Consider the following 24,843-nt stretch of genomic DNA (forward strand, 5'->3'; position numbering starts at 1 on the left):
TTGTTAAAATCAGGTACGAAACAGCTTAGTTATCCCAAGGTTCTGTGTGTTCATTGTGTTTGGGAGAAGCTCATGTAAACATCTAAGACTATTTTTCCAGGGGTGTTTTCCAAACAGTGGAAGAAGGTCCTCCTTGGCTGACCAAACTCAGGACACGAGACTTGGCCATGACCAGACCACACAGGCCTCTGGGGAAGTCCACCTCCCTCTGGTGAAGCAGACATGTTCAGAAATGAACAACTTTGGGCAACTTGGTTTTGGGTGCCTGTATCTTGGGAGCATCCAAAATGTCTTCATGGGCTGCACTCATTCCCTTTTCCCAACGACCAACCGTGACCACTCGATATAGGCCTTTGAATGTTGCCAGGCGCTCTCGTATTTTATTTGGTCCCACATCACTGCCAACAGGAGAGGTTGCGATTTGTCGCCTCACTGGTTTTCTACACAGGTGGATGCCATCACTCCTATTATGTTCATTTGCCATCCTTCATCAGCATAGATACCTCTGGGGCTCTCAAGACAAGATCTGAACAGGTGCCCCATCACCCCACACATGGAACATTTTGCTCAAGGAAATTCACCAAGAGCTATGTCCACTTTAGCTTTGCGCTTAGTTATTTCGTGCTCTGTGGACCCACAATGGTAACATATTCTAGTGCCTGTATCCTGAGTGGCAAGGGAAGCTGGACAGTCTGCAACCCCACGTCCAGGTTGTCTACAATGGAAACAGACCATTGCATTTGTCTTTGCTCTTTGCCTTTTTAATCGTCTTCCTTCCCTCCAACTGTCTTTCTTTAGAGCAAGTGCAATATCTCCCCTAATTTCCACACTGACAGCTGCTCCCCTCTCCCCATTGTGTGCCACCTGTGAGCTCTGCCTTAGATATTCCATGAACCCACTCACATCTTCATTTAAGTTCTCTTTGTGTTTTGTTTGGAGTGTGTCATTTTTAAGTGACAGTCCATGGGCTTCGAATGATTTCCCCTTGGTTTGGCTTTGACTTCCTCCGTCATTGGGTCCCTTCTTCATATCCTGCCATGGTGCCGCCGCCAAGGATCTCTTGTTAGCTGTAGCCATAAATTGTGCCCACCTGATCATGGTTTCCCAATCTGTACCTGATCAATTGCGGGTGAATCCTCCAGAGCAGGAGAGCTTGCCTGCAAGAGAAGCCCGCCCCTTCGACTTTTTGCTTCTTCGTGTATGATATTTTTTATGTCATTCTGCAGTTCATCAGATCATCTGTCATTAGTGTTCAATATATCTAATCTGTCCTTTAAATGTTCTCAAAATTCAAGGAAGATATATTCAAGGTCATATTTTGGCTCTCATGGATTTGATTTCATTATCTTTGCTTTCAACCTGAGCAATTGATGGTCTTAACCACGGTCGACCGCTGGCCTCATGTTAGATGTTGACATTGAACTCCTCCATTGTCTCTCCCCCACAAATGTAGTCCATTTGATTTCTGTATGTTCCAACTGGAGAAGTTCATGTGTACATTCACCTTTTGGTTGTGGAGGAAAAGATTTGCAATTTAGAATTTATTGTTCTTGTAAAATTCTATCATGTGACCTCCAGTTTCATTTTCATGACTAAGGCCATATTTTCCAACTACTGTTCCTCTTTGTTTCCAACTTTTGCATTCCAATCTCCAATAATTATCGGTGCATCTTGATTGTTCTCAAAATTCAGGTGAAATATACTTAAGGTCCTATTTTGACTCCCATAGGCATGTCTTCATTTTTAGAATGACATTAGTAAAATCCTTCATTTTCTTGATCATTACCTGTAGTGGTTGGTGCATACATTTTATTTAAATAATTTTTGGGGGGGTATCATGCAACTCTTATCATAATCCATCCATATATCCATTGTGTCAAGCACATTTGTACATTTGTTGCCATCATCTTTCTCAAAACCTTTGCTTTCTACTTGAGCCCTTGGTATCAGCTCCACATTTCCCCCTCCCTCCCCCACCCCCCTTCCCTTATGAATCCTTGATACTTTTAAATTATTATTATTATTTCATGTCTTACACTGACTGATGTCTCCCTTCACCCACTTTTCTGTTGTCCATCCCCCATGGAGGGGGTTATATGTAGGTCATTGTGAACGGTTCCCTTTCTACCCCACCTTACCCTTACTCTCTTGGTATCTCTACTCTCATTGTTGGTCCTGAGGGCTTTATCTGTCCTGGATTCCCTGTGTTTCCAGCTCTGATCTGGACCAGTGTACATGCTCTGGTCTAGCTGGATTTGTAAGGTGAAATTTGGATCATGATATTGGGGTTCGGGAAGCATTAAAGAACTAGAGGAAAGTTATATGTTTTATTAGTGCTATACTTCACCCTGACTGACTGTCTCCTCCCCACAGCCCTTCTGTAAGGGAGGTACAATTGTCTACAGATGGGCTTTGTGTCTCCACTCTGCATCCCCCTTCATTCTAAATGATATGATATTTTGTTCCTTTATGCCTGGTATCTGATCCTATTGACACCTTGTGATCACACAGACTGTTGTGCTTCTTCCATGTAGGCTTTTTTGCTTCCCAGCTATATGGCCACTTGTTTATCTTAAGGACTTAATACCCCAGATGCTATATCTTTTGATAGACAGGCACCATCAGCTTTCTTCACCACATTTGCTTATGCATCTGCTTTGTCTTCAGCGATCATTTCAGGAAGGTGAGCATCATGGAATGTCAATTTAATAGAGCAAAGTGTTCTTGCATTGAAAGAGTACTTGAGTAGAGGTCCAATGTCCCTCTGCTACCTTAATACTAGACCTATAAATATATTCACATAGGTCTATTTCCCCATCATCATATAGAAATATATCTACATATGTACATGCCTAAATTTAGTCCTCTATAAATGCCTTTAACTCCTAGTTCCTTCCTCTATTTTATTTTACTTTCCTCTTGTCCCACTATCATATTCAGCCTTCATTTTGGTTTCAGTAATTCCTCTCAGCTACATTGCCCTCCATCAAGTCCTAACAGACCTCCTACACCCTCCTCACCATTAATTTTAGATCACTTGTTCGTCCCTTGTCTCTGGGATTCTTAATACCCACTTCCTTTTCCCCGCCTCTCCCTCTCCCATGTCCCATCAGAACCATTGGTCCCATTGTTTTCTCCTCCAGATTGTTTATCCCACCTATCTTATCTAGACAGACCTGCAGATATAATACTAAGCACACACAAAAATGACAGAGGTAAACAAACAACAACAAAAAGAAAAGCCTGTAAATAGTTCAAGGTCTGTTTGTTGACTGTTAGGAGTGTTTTCCGGTCAAGTCTGATGGGGTGCCATGCCCTGGCTGAAAGTCTACTTTTGGTATTCCCTCGGGACTTCCTTACTCTGTTCCCCTTGCTGCTCTGTTGCACACTCTTAGTGTTTTGCCTCAGTGTGGTGGGCTCAGATGGAGTGCAATTCCCACACTGTGTCTCTAGTGATGTCATCATAGCACTATGGGTCAGTGAGGGTCATCATGTCTCATAGTGGGGCCGGCCCTAAGGTCCTCTCTGTGCTTTGGCTGCTCTGAGAAGGAATATCGTCCTCAAGACTTGGTGGGCCAGGATGTGCTCCACCCTCTCTTCCTCCCCCTACATTTGCTCCTGTGCACTCCTATCAGACATTTCCCTCTCCCTGAGTTGTCACTTCAGTGCTGTCCTCTGAAGTGGATTCTTCTGGCAGGGGATCCTGTCCATGTACTTGGGATTATATAATAGATGTAGTGACCATATTTTCTTGGATGCGGATACATAGTATCCTCTCAAACAATAATCTATATCACACAATAAAATAACAACAAAAAAGAACATGTGAGTTTTTTCCCATTTAAACTCCAAACCAAAGCTATTGTCCCCAAGTGGATTCCAATGCATAGCAGCTCCATGGGACACATGAGAACTGACCCACAGGGTCCCTAGATTAAATCTCTGTGACAGCAAGCTGTTGCCCCTTTCTCTTGCAGAGTGACTAGTGTGTTTTAGTGGCCAACATTTTGGCTAACAGCCAAGCATTTAACCACTGTACTACCATGGCTCCAGTTTCCAATTGGGGATTATTAAAAAGAGTGCTTTCATGGCCATGTGAGCATATGTCTTTTATTGTACAGGTTGTATGCACTTTAGATATAGGTTTGAATATGATATAGACACTATATATATATATATTATATAGTATATACACCTGATATATACTATATATCAATAATGTTTACCTCTGCGAATATATGTGTCCTTTGTATAGATACATTAATACATATGCACACAAACATATATATACCCATATGGGAGCCCTGTTGATGCAATAAGTTATGTGTTGAACTGCTAGCCACAGGTCACTTATTCAACCTTACCAGTGGTTTTATGGGGTAGAAATGAGGCTTTCTGCTCCTATAAAAATTTGCAGCCTTACAAACCAAAAGAGGCAGCTCTACGCTTTCCTATGAGTCAGAGCTGACTCAATGATAGGGAACTCAGGGGTGGTTTTTGGATTATATATACAAACATACATATGAATATATACATAGAGAGAGAGATACTTGATAGATACTCTGTCCTCAGTTTTGATACATAAGTTCTGACTCTTAGCTGACATATAAGTGCTGATGTTCAGCTTTATGAAATAGTTTTTCCCTAGTGATTATACTAATTTTCACTCTTAATAATTATGTTTCCCATTGTTTCCTAAGTACCTATGACACATTGAACTTCTCTTACTGGAACTCTGAGCCAACAAAACATTTTAAAGTTTTGGTGAAAATATTTTTTTCCCTAGGGCCCTAGTCCGACTGGTGAAAACTCAAACAACTCATATTGGTGTGCAAATAAAAATCAGGTTCTGGACTCCGGAAATGTTTGCTGTTACTCATCTGTATCTCTTCCTGTCAGCATCACTCTGAACAAATAGAAAAAGAAGAAACAGGCTTGGGAAGAGAAATGTTGGTGAAGCCCACAATTAAATACTAATGTAGATTTTCATGATCAAAGTAGCAGAACAAAGTTCACACACAAGGATCTCAAACTTGTCCTACTTATGAATCAGCAATTGCCCTGAGGGGATATGAGAGCGCATAGCTGTGGGCTGTGCAGTAGATGCTAAGAAATGACCACCCAACTTGTTGAGCAGAGGAAGCAAGGTCAAGCATTTCCTCCCCAGCAGCCAGTTCCAGAAGGAAAAGGTCTCCAACTATGACACATAAGACAAAACAAGGCACAGACGTCTTATTGGAATTCATAGAGAAGGAAGTCCTGAAACATTGCTAGAGTAAGAAATGATACAAGCTATAACTACCCATTTGCGATACATAGTTCTCTCACTAGAGTTTTGTGTCTATTGTTTTGATATAGAGTATAGATAATAAGGCTCCAAGACAAAACTAAACTCACTGCCATCAAGTTGATGCCAACTCATAAGAACTGAGGAGCTGATACCAAGGGCTCAAGTAGAAAGAAAAGGTTTTAAGAATGATGATGGCAACAAATGTACAAATGTGCTTGACACACTGGACGGATGGATTGTGATAAGATTTGTATGAGGCCCTAATAAAATGATTTTTAAAACAACAACAACAAACCTGCCCCTGTCAGTTTCTAAAATTGTAACTCTTTACAGGAATAAAAAGTCCCTTCTTTCTCCCACGGAGTGGCTAGTTGTTTCTAACTGCCTCCTAAATAAGAAGGCTATCAGTGATTTATTTTCAGGTCTAACCTCCTACACAGTTTTCCCCTGAAGACATTCAGATTAAGTATGAATATTGGCCGTACATACATGTCCAGGAGCATAATCTTCATGCTCATGGAAACAGCCCAGTTGTATGTAACGAGTCCTGAATTGGACTGACACTGAGTTGCAACCAGAGGAGAAGTTCTTGACCTTCAAATGAGACAGAGGGCTCTTAGTCATAAGTGAGGAGGTATAAAATCTGGGAAGGAGACTCAGATGACAATGTCTGCTATATAACTAAGGTTTTATAGTATAGCAAACTAGTCATAAACATTGAGGAGAACATGTCTAGAAAAAAATGCCGTTTGTAGACACAAAAATTCTCAACAAAGTACTAGCCAAAAGAATCCAACAACATATTCATATAGGAAAATAAAGATGGTTCAACATTAGAAAAATAATCAATGTAACCCAGGATATAAATAAAACAAAGGGAAGGAACCACATGTTTATATCGATCAATACAGAAAAGAAATTTGACAAAAATCTAACACATGTACCTGATGAACACACTCAGCACAATAGGCATAGAAGGGAAATTCTGCAACATAATTGAGAATATATAACAAAACCAACCACCAACTTTGTTCTCAACGGAGAGAGAAAAAAGCATTTCCCTTGTAGCTGGGACCTGGGCGAGGATTCGCTTTGTCATCACTCCTACTCATTATTGGATTGGAAGTCATAGATAGAGCAATAAGGAAAGAAAGGGAAATAAAATGCAAATATGATATGATTTTATACTTAGAAAATCCCGACTCACCCAGGAAGCTACTGGAATTAATACAAGGAATCAGCACAATGACAGGGTACAAGATAAACATAAAAACCATTCAAATTTCTCAACAATAACAAAAATAACTCTAAAAAGGCAAGTTATGAAAACAATATTATAAATAATAGTATCCCCAAAATGAAGTATTTAGGAATAAATTAACAAAAGGGATGAAAGATCTATACAAGAAAATTACAAAACACCACTACAAGAAATCAAGAGACCTACATAAATGGAAGACTATATCATGCTCATGGATAGGAAGATTTGACATTCTGAAAATGCCCATATGTCCTTAAGTGATCTACAGATATAATGCAATCATCTCTCATAGGAATACAGATAGGTTTGGTGGAGTATATTTCTGCATATGTATTTATATATGTGCAGAAAAGATATTAATATAATACCACATACAGGGAGCAACACTGTGAAACCTTTTTAGCCATAACCAAATATTTTGGGCAAATGAGTGCCTGGGGGGACATCAGCTACATTGGCTTAACACAGTCTACAAAGACAACGTTGCACATTGTACTTTGGTGAACAGTGACTGTAGCCTTGAAAACTTATGAATGGCCATCCAAGCTGCAACTATTGGTCTTTTCCTATCCAGAGCAAAGGAGAGAGAAGAAAACTGAAGACAGGTGGAAACACTTCATCAAAAGGACTAATGGACTGTGGAGCTTCAGCATCCATAACTGTGATACCAGCCATTCTAGATGGTGCCCTGCTACCGTTGCTCTGGATGGCATCACAATAAAGGATGCTCAATTGAGTTTGAGAAAAATGTGAAAACTTAAAAATCATTTTGGAAAAAACACCGAGTTACTGGTCAGTTAGAGACTGGTGGACCCTCAAGACCATGAGCCTTCATCACTCTTCAAGCCTAGACCAAAATGCACCCCTATGGCATACATGTATCCTTTATTTATACATGCTGTTCTGTGAACTCACTGAGTATCATTTAACAGGTCCAGACATGAGTATGTGGCAGGAAAACAACTAGATTTGGAACTAATTAAGACAGATTTTGTTGGGGCATAGGAACTAAATCTACATGCTAGTGTGTGTGTGTGTGTGTGTGTGTGTGTGAGAGAGAGAGAGAGAGAGAGAGAGAGAGAGAGAGAGAGAGAGAGAGAGAGAAAGAGAGAGAGAGAGAGAGAGAGAACTGGGTGAAAGTTTACACAGAATTATCAGTTTTCCATTCACCAATAATATTGGAGCGGTATTCACAACTTAGAATAGTCAACAATGTGAGATCAAAATGGCAGTATTTGCCCAAGATGAAGCTTAAAATTGCTAGGAACTATAAATGTTTTAAATGTCTTATGAAACAGTATGATACCTCAAATGAGATAAGCAAGGACTAATTAAGTGACAACCACCTAAAATAATGGAACTAATAAAGTGTTGGATCTATATCTATCTATCTATCTATCTATCTATCTATCTATCTATCTATCTATCCCCAAACACTCAAGCACAATATAATACATATATGTATAATACATATACATTGTATACACATAAAGGGTAAATAAAAAATATCCCTAGGAGTCCGTGTCATGCATGCAGTTTATTCCAAACAAAATGTAGGTAAACATGTCACTGTGATCAGTGGGTGGCTGCAGACAACTTCTCTCAGTCATATACTTTGGCTTGGGTACCTTAAAGAAAAATGTTCAATAAACATACATTAAGCCTCAGGTGAAGCCTTTCTATCAGACAGAGGGCATTGTATCATTGATTATGGCAGATGTAGTTGGGATAAATTGTAATACCTTATCATTTGATCTCCCTTTTGACCCATTTTAAAGTTGTTTCAGTTCTAAATATTTTCTAGTTTCTTTTCAATCGAGGTATGTCTATGTTTTGTCTAGTCATTGTTGTGTTGTTTGTGTTTTGTATGGTTTTCCATATATGAAATTCAGGAGAGGTAAATCTATAAAGACAGTGAATGGGAATGGCAGGGGAGGACGGAGGCTAACAACCTTAAGTACAAGAAGAAAATGTTCTAAAATTGTGGTAATAATTGCAAAACTCTTCTTAATTGATCCATGATTTATGAAGTGTACGATGTGTACAGTATATGGTAATACAAAATATTTTTAAAATAAAATAATTAAAAACAAACAAAACAAAAAACAGTGACTTTCAAGAGTACCTGTTGTGCCAGTTAAACTCACAGCACAGAAATCCACTCAGAAAGTTAAGCCAAGTGCTTCTCAGAGGTCCAGATGGGTAATATTGATGCATTTTCTGAGAGAACCCAGAATGATCACAGGGGCTTATTAGAAAGAAGATTTCTTCCCCCTTTTTATTGAAAACATATTGGTGATAAAACATCCAGAAAACTTTGCATTGAGAAATTTTGTCCAAGAGGACACTACACCTGCTCATTCATCAAAGGTAGCAAGGGCTGTCCTCTAAGAATTTTGTTAGGAAACCTTACACCATCCACCCTATAGACTTGATCTTGCCTCTTCAGACTTCCCTCTGTTCCAAACACTGAAAGAACATTCCAAATAAATACAGCGTGTATCCCAATTTGGGGGAAGGTTCTCAAAACTCAAATTCAAACCCACTGCCACTGAGTTGATGCTGACGCATAGTGGCCATATAGAACAAGAAAGAACTGTCCCTGTGGGTTTTTAAGACTATAACTCTTTACAGGAATAGAAAGCCTCATCTTTCCTTGAGCAGCCACTGGTAGTTTCGAACTGCTGACCTTGTGGTTAGCAGCCCAACGCATAACCACAAAGCCCTCAGGAGAGAAATGGAAAAACTGCCTTCCAAAGTGTGGACTAAAGGTTTCTATGATTTTGTACCAATACCATTTTACTTACCCTAATCTATACTGATTTTTGTTTCTAGACACTGGACAATTGAAGGTATAGTGGTAGCTACTACAGTTTTTTTTTGTTGTTTTAAAATACTATCACCTTGAAGCAAAATATTATTAAACTAGGGATAATTTTTTTAACTCACTCTAAACTAGGGATAATTTTAAACACATTCTTTGCATAAATAGATGGAAAGTTTTGGCAAGCTGTGTGAGCTTAATAGAATCTCTGACTTTAATAAGTAAAGGTGAATAAATCATTGGAGCATTCTCTGTCAGTTTTAGCAATCCCTGTTTCCTCTTTCCAGCCAGACTCAGTCTTCAGGGCTCTCTTCTAAAGTGGACAACAACATGCCTCTCATTAGAAGAATGATGGAAATTTAGACACTCATTGAACATGTAAACATCGATCTTCACAACTCTGAGACTAGAAGGACTGGGTCATGCCTGACCACCATTTATTGACTCCTTTGATCAAGTGTCCAGCTACCACTACGCCCTCGTTTGCATTAGAAGGTCCTGCAGAGAGTGAGAGAAATTGTGGACTGTAACTCAAAATCATAAAAGACTAGTCTTACTGGTCAGAGAGAGACTGGCGGAACCCTTGAGATTATGACTGTTAACTACCATCAGTGTATTGCATATATGGCTGTGTAAGTCTGGGTACTTTAGAGAAACAAATCCACAGAAACTCATGTATAAAAGAGAGTTTTATATGAAAGTTAAGTGCGCATCAAGAAAACATCCCAACCCAGTGCTGCCCAAGCCCACAAATCTAACATTAACCCATTAACCCGTATGTCCAACACCAATGCACAAAGCCCTCCTCCATCTTATAAAACAGATGCAATGATGCCCACTGCAGGAGGAAAGATGAGTCAGTGAGTGTGTAAACAGCTCAGCACTGGCAGGGGTCTCCACATAGCTGCTCCAGCACCCAGGGCTGCACAAGGGTAGATCCATGTGGCTTCTCCTTGGGGATGTCTTGCAGGAAGTGAGCCTTGTCAGCTAAAGCAAGGAACTAGCTAAGGCAGCTAACACCCTGGTCCGACCAACAGAAAGCAAGAGACCCGAGAACTAGAAAGGCGAAGCTCACCGAGCCATTTATCCATCTGCCCTTCAATTAACCCCACATGTGTTTGTCAGCCAGATTGGCACAATAAACTAACTACCTCAATGGCTGAACTCACCCATGGGAACTGGACCCGCCCCCATGTTATAATAATCAACCATTTAAGATAAAAAAGGGTGGCATTTACCCAAGGCCAGAGTTCAGAGGCTTAGGAAGGAAGAAGGAATGGAAACAGGAAATTGAGATGTAGCAGGAGAGGCGATAGTACACTGAAATGGATTAGTTGAAACAAAATGTGTTTAAATTGTTGAATAAGCACACATGCTATGCTCTGTAGACTTTCACCTAAATCACAGTAAGAAGTTTAAGATACATACAATTCACAGGATCTGCCTCAAAAACCAGTTAGTAAAGCTTGTGACACGCAGCAGTGCTCTATGACCGGAGTGGGGGATGGGGGGAGGGGAATCATGTCCTTGGATCTACAATTGAATTTCAAAAACCAAACTCATTGCAGTGGGTTGATTCTGGCTCAGGGTGGCCGTGTGTTACAGGGTAGAACGACTCCATAGGGTGTTCTTGCCTGCTCACTAGACCTTTGCTTATGGCATCACTGGGGGGGGGGGGGGGGATTCAAACTGCCAACCTTTCAATTAGTAGCCGAGCGCAAACCATTTATATAACCCAGGGTCCTTTAATTTGGAGAGACAAACAGACTAAACTGCTATAACGTACCCTCTACTCCCTTCGTTTGACAGCTTCTTATATAAGGACAGTTTGAAGTGACCTGTGTGTCCAGGAGTCACCTCGAGGGACCCACTGCACCAAGACTGCTTCCCGTCGGAAGGCTGGCATCGGCATTCAGCACAGAGCAGAATAGGAGCCAGGTCTAAGTCCAGATGCTGGGAAGACCCTTAAGGCTTGAGGTACTGAGGACTGTCCATGCTAGCATTAGGCACGGCGCCATGTGGCCAGTAGACAGGAAATGAAATCTATTTTCCTGGGAGTAGCCTGGGAGGAAATCTGATTTGTCATTTTCCCCCCTGATTTGTCTTCTAGGTAAGTTTACGCACCTTTCTTAGTTGGTCAGAGAGATAGCAACAGTTCTTTGTGTTTCATCTTGACGTTAATAATCACTGAGGATCACTGTAATTTTTCTTACACACACACATACTTACACATGCCACCACACATCTACCATAAAAACTCACATATATGAACCAGATACACATACACCAAATACCACACACACTATACACACCACACTCACACACTACACATCTACATATACACCATCTAACCCATGCATACCACCTATGTACACATCACATAATACATGTATCATGCATACCACACTTATACGCCACATACATGCATGCACATGCTCACATATAACATTCATATATACAAGCCCCACACACTTGTGCATGTATTTACATACATATGCGCATATACACACCTCAAAAACTTTACAGGCCTCAAACACAACATAATTACACACCTGACACCTCCACACATTCAAACACCACATTCATATACTTATACAACACACACATGTGCACACACCATACATTACATATAGAACACACAGTTGCACACACCAAACACAAGCACATACCACACAGCCCACACACAGAGTTCCAGACACAATTATTGCTCCCCTTGCTCCCCACTGTGTGGGTGAGGCTCTGTGTGCTCAGCTCCCTCACCTCATAGCGCTGATAGTGCCAATGTCTGGGCTCTGTGTGATGGGGGAGTGGGCCAAGGGAAGCTGAAACCAAGTGCTCATTGAGTGCTGGGCTGAAGGCAGTCATGATGAAGGCCAGGGTCCTGCCCGCCTCCCACACACAGTTCTGCTTCCATCTCTGCTTTGTGACTTTCCCAGGGATGCCAGCCAATTTAGCTGAATGGTGTAGGTTGCATGTGTGTGTAAGAGAGAGAGAATGTGTGTGTATGTGTGAGTATTTATAAATATCAGTGCATGTGAATGTGGGGGTGTGTGTGAGGCAATTTTATGAGTGTTTATTTATGTGCATGGGTGAGTGTGTGAGAATGTGTGAGTGGATGTGACTGGGATATGCGTATTTGTGCAAATGCAGGAGAGAATGAATGAGCGTGTTTGTGAAGGTGGAAGTGTATGGGCACGTGGGTTGTTATAAGTGTGAGCATCTGAATCTGTTTAAGTGTTCCATGGACAAAGACTCCCAAGAGACTGGGTTGCGACCACCAGCTTCCTTTCCCCTTTGGACCCAACCAAGCCAGATTTGACTCTAGGCCCCCCGAGGGGAGAGCTTGCCAAGCCTTTCGTGGTAGCAATAAGTGCCACATTGACAGCAGGCAGGGCCCTGGGAACTGAAAAGAAAGTTAAGAGCACACTCCCTGCAATTCAACCCAGTATGTCCCAAACCTCTGAAATGGTTCCCTCAAGGACTATTTGTTTACTCTTTTGCTTGTATCCCTCAGTTTCCCACTTTACCCCAAACCAGAACAGGAGACAAAAGAAACTAGAGGAAATAGTACATTCTTGCCATATTTCTCATCCATTCAGAATTAGGAAGACTCAGAAATCTTGTGGGAAAGCGACTTCTCAGGAAATTTCCAACCCAATTGCTCAACTACAGTGGTCTGGAACGCTTGCTTAAGTTTTAGATGAGGTCCTAATTCTTGGTTGCTTCCCTGCTCAGATTTCAAATTCTTCTCAGGTTCCCATCAATCATTGCAAGAAACAAGCAAAGCATTTCACATAACAAAATGTGTTGGCTTGTAGCGTGTCTTTGGTAGGAATGTATAAGACTTCCAGGGCTGTGAGAGAACTCACAGATCTCCTGAGGGAAAACAAAGGGCCCCTCCCTGTCGCGGTGCTCTGGAGCCTGCCCCTGCTGCTGCAGCCTGGACGCCAGCACAGAGCCCCGAAACTGTGTCTGCTCTAAACAAAGTGCATGTGGAGGCCACAGAAAGGAGGACAATTAGGGAAAATCAGATTCAGTGATCAAATACAGCTAATTTGTATCCATAATATGTGGAACGTCTACAGTCGGCTTCAATTGGAAAGATCCCTTCCAGACCACACTATATTTCCCCCCACAGGGCCTACCTTTTGCTTTTAATTATTGAACCTGAAGAATTCTTGCTATAATTTGGGTTTAGCTTGTAATTCTTGGAGAAGAAAAAAAAAAATCCAGCCCATAAATCCTTCTGTATTCCATCACTCCCAATAATAAGCTTCTGTGACCCAATTCACCCCTCAATTAGCTGGATTTTTTTTAGAGGCAGCAGGTGAAGAGGGGGAGCACGAGGGGGAGGGATTGTAGAAACTAATCTTACAGTAAGCACAGTCTCAAATAGCAATGCAGGCAACAGAGACTTCTTGGCAAAGAGTCTTGGCTAAATAAAATGTAGAGCAAATGCCTAGAAAACAGGACATTTAGCAAGTAAAAAGTGAACTCTAAATAAAAGACTATTATAAAACAGACTTAGAAGGCTGTTGTTAAGTTCTGTCAAGTTGACTCATTCTTAGCAAATCTGTGTACAACAGAGTGAAAAGCTGCCCAGCCCCGAGCTCTCCTCACGATGGCCGCTATGTCTAAGCCCAGTGGTCCAGTCGTGTCACTCCATCTTAGTCAGGGACCTCCTTTGGTGCTGGCCCTCTGCTTCCCCAAGCAGGATGTCCTCCAGTGCCTGGTCTCGCCTGAGTACATGCCCAAAGTTGAGCAGAAATAGCACATCTAAGAAATACCCTGGCTGTAATTCTTGCTAATAGATTTGTCCATTCTTATAGCAGTTCATAGATTATTCCATATTCTTTCTCAACATCACAATCCAGAATTATCGATTCTTTTCCAATCTTCCCGATCCATTGTCTGGCTTTTCCATGAATATGAAGTGATGAAAATGCCGTGGCTAGGATCAAGTACAGCTCAGTTCTCAAAGTGACATCTTTGCTTTTTAATATTTTCCTTTCTAGCGTGAATTAGGTGGTGGTTCACTTTTAGACCACCCCTTCTGTATTCAACAGTTGAAACCATGCCTACCCGCTCCACTAATTTATCTTCTCCATTTTGTGGATTACTGTGTGCCCCTTCACCCCAATTCAGACCAGCCAACCGTCGAGACAATTGCCGGATCTTCCCTGTGCTGCTCTCTACCTCCACAGGTATGTTTGGAAACATCCAAAGTGCGTTTCTTTGGGTATGAAAGTCTATGTTTCATTTTTGGCTCCCCCTTTCTAACAGTGCTCTCCTGCAACGATTGTCCTTTTGTGAGTGACGAGTTTCCCTCAGCATCATGTTCTCTGCATCCACCCACACCATGGGGTGCTTCACAGTTTTATCATTGCTCTTTGACAATGCATTGCATTCCAACGTGGGTATGTACCAAAGTTTCTTTATCCACTCTTTGCCTGACAGGTACTTAGGTTATTTTCTTGCTTTTGTAAACAAGGCTGCAATGAATTTTAGCGTGAATATGCTTGGTTGTTTTTGTGGTCGCTCTTACTCCATTAGTGTATCCGATCAGCAAAGGATTGCTGGTCACATGGAATTTCTAGTCCCCTTCGCTCGAAGTCACACCGCAGCAGTTTCATCTTTTTACAGTCCCGCCTGCAGTGTAGGAGAGTGTCTATCCCTACTCAGCTTCTTCAGCAATTTCTGTTATCTGTTTTCTTTATACCTTTGCTTTCAATGCTGCTGTAAGGTGGTATTTCATCGTTCTTTTGATTCACATCTCTCAAATGCCTTTTAAAAAATAAGCATTTCTTCATCCATTTGTTGGATGCCTGGATGTCTTCTTGGGGGATCTGTCTGTTCATGTCCTCTACTCAATTTTTAATCCAATTATTTGTCATCTGATCATTGAGATGTTGACATTTTCTATGGAGTTTAGAAAATAAGCCCTTGGAAGATATATCATTGCCAAACCGTTTCCCCTGTCTCTTGGTTCTCTATTTACTTTTTTTGATAAAGGTCCTTTTTATGCACATAAGTGTTTTATTTTTAGGAGGTAATAAAATCATCAATTTTATCTTCATATGTTTGCTTTTCATCATTTTTAAAAAATCCTTTTATTAGGGGCTGGTACAACTCTTACCACAATCCATACATATATCAATTGTGTAAAGCACATTTGTACATTCATTGCCCTCATCATTCTCAAACCATTTGCTCTCCACTTAAGCCCCTGGTATCAGGTCCTCGTTTCCCCCACTCCCTCCCTGCTCACCCTTCCCTCATGAAACCTTGGTAATTCATAAATTATTATTTTGTCATATCTTGCCCTATCCAATGTCTCCCTTCAACCACTTTTCTGTTGTTCATCCCCCAGAGAGGAGGTCACATGAAGATACTTGTAATCAGGTCTCCCTTTCCAACCCACCTTCCCTCTATGTTCCCAGTATCGCAAATCACACCACTAGCCCTAAAGGGATCATCCGCCCTGGATTCCCTGTGTTTCCGGTTCCTATCTGTATCAGTGTCCATCCTCTGGTCTAGCCAAACTTGCAAGGTAGAATTGGAATCATGATAGTGTAGGGGGTGTGGGGGTGGGTACGGACTTAGGGACTAGAGGAAAGTTGTATGTTTCATCGTTGCTACATCACACCCTGTCTGGCTCGTCTCCTCCCCGAGACCCCTCTGCAAGGGGATCTCCAGTGGCCTACCAATGGGCTTTTGGTCTCCACTCTGCACTCTCATCCTCATTCACAATGATAAGATTTTTTGTTCTGATGATACCTGATAACTGATCCCTTCGGCACCTCGTGATCACACAGGCTGGTGTGCTTCTTCCATACAGGCTTTGCTGCTTCTGACTTAGATGGCCGCTTGTTTACCTTTAAACCTTTAAGACCCCAGATGCTATATCTTTTGATAGCCGGGCACCATCAGCTTTCTTTGCCACATTTGCTTATGCACCCGCTTTGTCTTCAGCTGTTGTGTCGGGAAGGTGAGCATCATAGAATGCCAATTTAATAGAAGAAAGTATTCTTGCATTAAGAGAGTACTTGAGTGGAGGTCCAATGTCCTTCTGCTACCTTAATATTAAACCTATAAATATATGCACATTGATCTATTTCCCCATCCTCATATATATATTTTCATATATACACCACTATAAATATAGACCACTATAAATGCCCTTTGCCTCCCAGCTCTTTCCTCTATTTCCCTTGACTTTCCTCCTGTCCCACTATTATGCTCAGTCCCCACCAGGGTTTCAGCAATTCCTCTTTGTTACATTACCCTTGATAATGCCTTACCAGGCCCCCCACACGCTCCTCACCACCCATTTGGATCACTTGTTGTTCCCTTGTCCCTGGGTTTGTTAACACCACTTCCTTTCCCCCACCTCCCCCTCTCCCAATCTCCCCCAGAACTGCCGGTCTGGTTGTTTTCTCCTCCAGATTGTTCATCCAGCCTATCTTATTTAGACAGACCTGTGGAGATAATAACATGCACAAAAATAAGACAGAGGAAAACAAAGCAACAATATACAACAAAACAACAATAACAAACCGATGGCACAAAACATAAGAAAGAAAAGCTTGTAGTTAGTTCAAGGATCATTTGTTGCCCATTAGGAGTTTTTTCCAGTCCAGTCTGTTAGGACACCAAGTCCTGGCCCCAAAGTCCACCTTCAGCATTCCTTGGGGACCTTACCGCTCCATACCCTTGCTGTTCTGCTGCCCCCCCCCCTCCCGCCACACCTCAGTGTTTGCCTCTGTGTGGGGGGAATCACATCGGGTGCAATTCCCACACTGTGTCTCCAGTGTTGTCCTCTGTGGAGCTATGGGTCAATGAGGGGAGTCATGTCTCACAGTGGGGCTAGCCAAGTGGTCCTCTCTGTTGACTAGCTGCTCTAATTGGGGCCATCGTCCTCAAGGCCTGGTGGGCCAGGATGTGCTCCACTTTCTCCTCCTCCTCCTTCATCAGCACCTGTGTGCTCCAATCAGATATATCCCTCCCCCGGAGCTTCAGATTCAATGCCATCTTTTAAAATAAATTCTTCTGAGTGGAAGGACAGGTTTGATAATGTTTATACCATGTATCAAGGCACTTACAAAACTTATCCCTAGTTTTTCACTACTGGTGTTTATAGTTCTAGGGTTTACCTTTAGACCTTTAATCCATTTTGAGTTCCATTTGTTATATGGGGTAAGGTATGTATCCTATTCATTTTGCTGCAAATGGAAATCCAATTTTTACAACAATTGTAAAAGAGAATATCTCTTCCACGTTTATTTTTTTCATCCTTTTCTCAGATATCAGTACTGTGTAAGTGAATGGATTCCTATCTGGATGTTCTGTTATGTTCCATAGGTCTACATATCTACCGTTGTGCCAGTACCAAGCTATTTTAACTACTATGACTTATGTAATAGGCTTTGATGTTTGAAAAGAAGAATCCACCTATTTAGTTCTTCTTCTTAAGAATATCTTTGCTTATCATGGTTCTATGAAGTTAGTCCTTGGTTTTTCCATTTCTTTAAAGAAAAAGTTATAATTTGGATAACTGCATTACAACAACAAGCAACTAAAGAAGACCTACACAATGGAAGAGCATCCTATGTTTGTGGATAGGAAGACTTACTATTGTGAAAATATCAATACTTCCCAAAGCATTCTACAAATATAACTTAATTCCATAAATGGAACAACTAACTGCTAAATCCATATGCAGAGGGACAATACCTAGGACAAGCAAAAATTCTTAAGAAGAACAAAGAGACCCCACACTGTCCGGCTTCAACACCTATTACACAGCCACAGTCATCCAAAAAGCCTCGTACTGGTACAATGATCAGTGCATAGACCAATGGAACATAATCAAAAATGCTGAAATAAATCCATCTACCTACAGGCAACTGATCCTCAACAAAGATAAAAATGGGAAACAGACAGCCTCTGAAATAAATTGGGCTGAAAAAATTGCATCTGTCTGCAAAAGAATGAAAGAGGACTCTTTTGATGTCTGGTAACTGGTCCTTTCTACACCTCGTGGTCACACAGGCTGGTGTGCTTCTTCCATGTGGGCTTTGATGCTTCTCATCTAGATGGCCGCTTGTTTATCTTTAAGCCTTTAAGACCCCAGACACTATATCTTCTGATAGCTGGGCACCATCAGCTTTCTTCACCACATTTGCTTATGCACATATTTTTCTTCAGCAATCGTGTTGGGAAGGTATGCATTCTGGAATGCCAATTAAATAGAGCAACATGTTCTTGCATTGAGTAAGTGCTTGATTGGAGGCCCAATGTCCAACTGTTTCCTTAATACTAAACCTATAAATATATGCATATAGATTTGTTTCCCCACACTCTTATATAAATATATTTGCATATGTACATTCCAATCTTTAGACCTCTATAAATACCCTTTGTCGCCTAGTTCTTTCCTCTATTTCCTTTTATTTTCCTCTTGTCCCAGTATCATGCTCAGCCTTTATTTGGGTTTCAGTAATTTCTCTTGGTTACATTGCCCTTGCTGAATTATATGATCATTGAAGACAAACGTGGGCATAAGCAAATGTGATGAAGAAAGCTGAAGGTGCCTGGCTATCAAAAGATATAGCATCTGGAGTCTTAAAGGCTTGAAGACAAACAAGCATCCATCTAGCTCAGAAGCAACAAAGCCCAATGGAAGAAGCACACCAGCCTATGTGACCATGAGCTATCAAAGGGATCAGGTATTAAGCAACAAAAAAATCATATCATTGTAAATGTGGGTGAGTGCAGAGTGGAGACTCAAAGCCCGTTGGTAGGTACCTGGGCACCCCTTTACTGAAGGGTTGTTGGGAGGAGATGAGCCAATCAGGGTGCAGGGTAGCAACGATGAAACATATAACTTTCCTCTAGTTCTTAAATGCTTCCTCCCCCCACCCACTATCATTATCCCAATTCTCCCATACAAATCTGGCTAGACCAGAGAATGTACATTGGTACAGATAGCAACTGGAAACACAGGGAATCCAGGGCAGATGACTCCTTCAGGAATAGTGGTGAGAGTGGCGATGCCTGGAGGGTGGAGGGAATACAGGGTAAAAAGGGGGAACTGACTACAAGAATCTACGTATAGCCTCCTCCCTGGGGGATGGACAGCAGAGAAGAGGGCAGCGGAAGACGTCAGATAGTGGAACATTTGACAAAATAATTTATGAATTATGAAGGGTTCATGAGGGTGGGGGCAGTAAGGAGAGGGGGGAAATGAGCAGCCGATATTAAGGGCTCAAGTAGAAGGCAAATGTTTTGAGAATGATGATGGCAACAAATGTACATATATGCTTGATACAATGGATGTATGTATGGATTGTGATAAGAATTGTATGAGCCCCCAATAAAAGGATTTTTTTTAAAAAAGAAAAAAAACAACTTACGAAAATAAAATATTCAAAAGTGAGTAGCCTTAAAAAAACAAAGAAACAGGACTCATAGTTCACAGGGTACCAAGTACAAAAATGAACTCAAGATGGATCAAAGACCTAAATATAAATTTCAAAGTATAAGGATCATCAGAGGGAAAAAAGGACAGACTTAAGTACCATCCTTCAAGGTATAGACATACTACCACATATAATAAAGGAAGAACACACAGTAGAAAACAAAATAGATAAATGAGGCCTACTAAAAATAGACACGCACATCAAAACACTGTCAAAAGAGAGCATCTGAAAGCTCATATATTGGGGAAAAATCTTTAGCAACAACACAATGAATAAGGGACTGATTTTCCAAAAATTATAGAATTCTTCAACATCTCAAAAAGAAAAAAAATACAATTAAAAAGAAGGCAAAATATATGGACAAATATTTCACCAAAAACAACACTGAAATGATGAGCAGACACATGAAAAAAAAATGCTCATGATGCGAAGCAAGTCAAGACAGCAATAAAAGATCACCTTCCGTGGACAATACATTCTAGAGAGAGTGTGAAGAATTGAAACTGCCCTGCTGATGGGTTTGTAAACATGGGCAACCATTGTAGAAATTCATATGCTTTAGGCTAGAAGGGGCCATTCCTGGAATCCCCAGGACCAGTAGGGAGATAGTCAAAGGTCAGTGGACAGACCTGGAATTATGTATGCTTTATTTGGTTTGTTTGTTTGTTTGTGCTAGGTTTTCCCCTTATTTTTTATTCAATCTATTGTTTTTGTTTTGTCTCTGTTATTGTTATTTTGCCTACCTAGATAAGATAGGCATGGGAAGCAAGGCCAAGGAGAAAGCAATGAGACTGACCTTTCTGAAGGGACTTGGGGGGAGAAGTTGGGGACAAGGAGTAGTGAGCAAACAATGCCATAAACAGGGGAACAAATAGAGAATTAGAAGTAATAATGAGGAAGATGTAGAGATCCCTGTGCTACTGGAACAACAGTGATTTAGCTGAGAGAAATTACTAAGAGGCAGAAGAAGGGTGAGAGTGATGGTGGGGCAGGAGAAAGATAAAAGGAAACAGAGGAAAGACCTGGGAAGCAAAGATATGGATAGAGGTATAAACATAGGTATGCTCTCATGTAAATATATTAATTCATGAAAATAGGGGTATTGGCATATGTACATATATTTATATGGCAATACATTGAGGAAGTGGACAGACTTTGGGCCTCTGCTCTAGCCCTCCCTCAGTGTAAGAACGCTTTGTTTTAACAACCTGGCATTGTGTGATGTTCACCCTCCCTGCACAATCACTGAAGACAAAATGAGTGCACAAGAAAATGTGGTGAAGAAAGCTGATGGTGCCTGGCTACCAAAAGATATAGTGTCTGGGGTCATAAAGGCTTGATGTTAAATGAGTGACCATGTAGCAGAGAAGTAACACGCCTACATGGAAGAAGCACATCAGTCTGTGTGATCATGAGGTATCGACAGGATCAGATAACAGGCACTAGAAGACCCCAACCAACAACAACCAAAAGAAAACATTTTGTTGAGACTGAGGGTCATCAGTGTAGAGACCCAAAGCTCATCTGTAGACAATAGGACATCTCCTCACAGAAGGGTCATAAGGAAGGGATGAGTCAACCCTGAATTCTTTTCTGGTAGTTCCAGAGCTTTTTCTTCTTTCTCTGAACCTGGGTATTATTCACTTGATCTTTATTATTTTTATTGTTGTTTGTGTGTGTGTGTGTGTGTGTATGCATATCTGTGTACCAGTATTGAACTACTATCTCTGCAACATCATGCTAGCCCTGTTAGTGGTGAAAAGGAGGCTGGATTGTGTTGGGTAGTTGACACAGTCAAGCAGTGTAGGAGAGCGAAATTGGAAACCATAAAACAAAAAGGAGAAGAAAAGAGAAATAAGAAGAGACACGAGCGAAAAAGGGAAGAATAATAAAAAACATGAATAAATAAAAATTTTAAAGACCTGGGTGTATTGTGACTAGTGTGACCAAGATCAAAGTTAAGTCCCTGCAAGAAGGATGACTGTCGGACCAGCAGCATCCATTGGCATGGGCATGCGAGGACCTCTGTAGTGCAGTGGCTGCTGGTACACAGTGACCATATGGCGAATGTTTTCAGAAGTATTTTGGCAAGGGGGTGGACTTATATTTTACCTCCAATTTGGGGGGCATCAGGGGGGCATATTGTCACCACCCAGGGGTTCAATGTATTCATATATGTCTATACATCTATATCTGTATCTATATCTATATTACCATTGTGTTGATTATGACTCATAACCAATCTCTAGTAGAGAGTAGAACCTTACCATAGAGTTTACATATGTATAAATCTTTCTAGACGCTGACAGCACAGTCACATCTTACTCTCAAGCAGCAAATGGTAGGTTCAAATCATCAATGTTTTGGTGAGCAAGTGTGCTTTAACCATTGAGACATCAAGGCTTCTATAGATACTTATACATATGTGGGAAAAGAAAACGAAGTCAGTTGCTGCTGAGTCAATTCTGATTCTTGGTGACCCAAGGTGTGCAGAGTAGAATAGCATTCATAGGCCTTTCAAGGACCATGGCCTTTCTTTTGAAGAGCTTCTTGGTGGATCAAACTGCCAACCATTCTGTTCATGCTTAAATGCTGTGCCACCTAGGGTCACTTAGATATGTACCAGGGCACTTAAAAAGTTCAGGGAAAATTCAATGATTGCTTAATTAGATTTTTCTATGAACTCTTTGATACCTCTTAATCATGAATACTGACTGTCTCGGCCTCTTCTGTAGCTATTGCAATGAATTATAGAACCTAAAGGAAAAGTAGATTATTGGAAAAGTCAAGAATATTGTGTATGTCAGAACACATTATATCTCTCTTCATGTATTCATGATTGAGGAGTTTATTAAGCAAGTTAACAGGTTGCAATGCAGGTGAGAAATGTTCAGTCAGGAAACATTACATAGTTCTTTCAGGGATATTAATAAATGCCCAAAGGACCTGTCCTTCAGTCATAAGGCTCAACGCAAGGCATTCAGCTCAAGCTCTGTGGGTCAGCAAATCCAGCTTCCCAAATTAAGTGCCCAGAGACAGCCTTCTGAGCTATCTTTTTGTGCAACTCAGCATATGTTATATATCAATATATACAAATATGTAAAAAAGCAATGCAATAATTATTGAGCTTCATCTTCTGGAAATGAATGCCAAATTAGTCTCTCTTTATAAAATGCAGTTACAATTGGCGGGCATTTCATGATTGCCTCTTTTGCCAGCACCAGGTCTGCCTCATCTGAAACTTTCCATTTCATGAGAAACATTAATGTCCACTGCTATATGTGACACCAGTTATTCATTTAGGATCAAGGCCTTTGGCAATAAAGAAGCCCTGGTGGTATGGAGGTTAAACATCAGGCAACTAATCAAAAGGTCAGCAGTTCAAAACCAGCAGCTTCTCCTTGGGAGAAAAAAGAGACTTTCTGATCCCAAACCCTCAGGAGCAGTTCTACTTTGTCCTATAGGGTCACTATGAGTCAACATCCATTCGATGGCAGTGAGTCATATATGAAATTGGGGTCTTGGTTTTTTGTTGTTGTTGTTAGTAGTAGTATGAAGATCTACATTTTAATGGAAATCAAGTCTGATATGTTTGTTTAGAAGCAGTATTAGGGGAGTTTTGAGGTTATTTTGTTGTTTTTTGTTGCTATTGTATCAACAGCACTGGTTTCTTTGAACAAATAAAGCTTTCTGCTCTTGCATCAGAAAATAACTTTTGATAATAGTATATTATTTCATCTGCATTAGAGAATATCTTTTCTTTGTAATAGGAAATTTTATGTAGTTATCAATGAATTAACTGATAATATACTCCTAAAGGCTCATTCTAGGTTCTTTATGTTGTGTGTGTATACATAAATACATAAGGACATTTTATTTTATTTTATTTTATACTCACCCAAACCAAAAACTATTCTAAACAAAATGGCATTTAATAATGATGGTATCTTTCTGTTGCAACTCAAGAAATAGATCATCTCAGGTTTTCATAACCCTGAAAAAGAATTAGATGGTTTGTGGTTATTACTAACTAGATAGAGTAAAAGAAAAGTGTGAAACAAAACTCAAAATCATACAAAGTGATCAGGCTTGCCCCTCGGATAAAGATGGTAGAACCATCTAGACTATCCCCCTTAGTCAGGTCTGGAACTGAACTCACCTCCTGGATCAATTTTCAGCTTAACATTAAACAGGCAATGAGAGCACAATAAACTCAGAGAGGTACTCACATCTCAGAATCCTCAGACATTTGAGATGGAAAGGGAAGCACTTGAGATAAAAAGATCCAAGGTCAAAAGGTTTAAGAAAGAAAAAGAATGGAAGCGGGAAACACAAAAAAAAGCAGACTAAGTACTTTGATGGGTTGCAAAGAACAAGATGAAATAAAATGTGGGTGAAATGTTAAATATAAAACTGATGAACTGTTTGATTATCCAATTCACAGTAGTAAGTTAAAAGGAAAAAACAACAGTTGCTAAAAAAAAAGAAGGAATCTTTCCAATAAAAAAATATACATTTCAAAGTATGAACATAGGTCAACTCAATAATCTTTTCAGCATACCTCATCCCTAAGAGCAAAGTGTTAGAATTTTAAAACTATAAAAAAAAAACTAAGACCAAACCTGCTGCCATCAATCACTTCTAATTCATAACAACCCTATAGGACAGAGTGAAATTGTCCAATAGGATTTCTGAAGCCATAATCTTTACAGAAGAGTCTGCTACATCTTTCTCCTACGGGGCAGTTGATGAGTTTGAACCATGAGCTTTTGTTAGCAAGTCAGTGTTTAACTAATATGCCACCAGAATTCCTTCCTTGAGGTAAATTGCATATAATTCACATCACTAGCATTGATGATCTAAATATAGTGACAGATTTTCTAAGCCAAAGAAGAAGGCACATTGCTATGGAAGTGCATTTGCTCTTGGAGAGTACAGCCGCACCATAATATAGCCATCACATCATTGCTGGGGTACTCGAGCCTTT

General features: G+C 40.6%; 1 pseudogene; it reads right to left on the bottom strand.

Annotated features, from left to right (window-relative positions):
* Positions 1–226: 226 nt before the first annotated feature.
* LOC142437438 (zinc finger CCHC domain-containing protein 9-like) lies at positions 227–1,098 on the bottom strand (annotated as a pseudogene).
* Positions 1,099–24,843: the final 23,745 nt, after the last annotated feature.

This window comes from Tenrec ecaudatus, chromosome 1 (assembly GCF_050624435.1).
Source record: "Tenrec ecaudatus isolate mTenEca1 chromosome 1, mTenEca1.hap1, whole genome shotgun sequence".
Classification (NCBI taxonomy): Eukaryota; Metazoa; Chordata; class Mammalia; order Afrosoricida; family Tenrecidae; genus Tenrec; species Tenrec ecaudatus.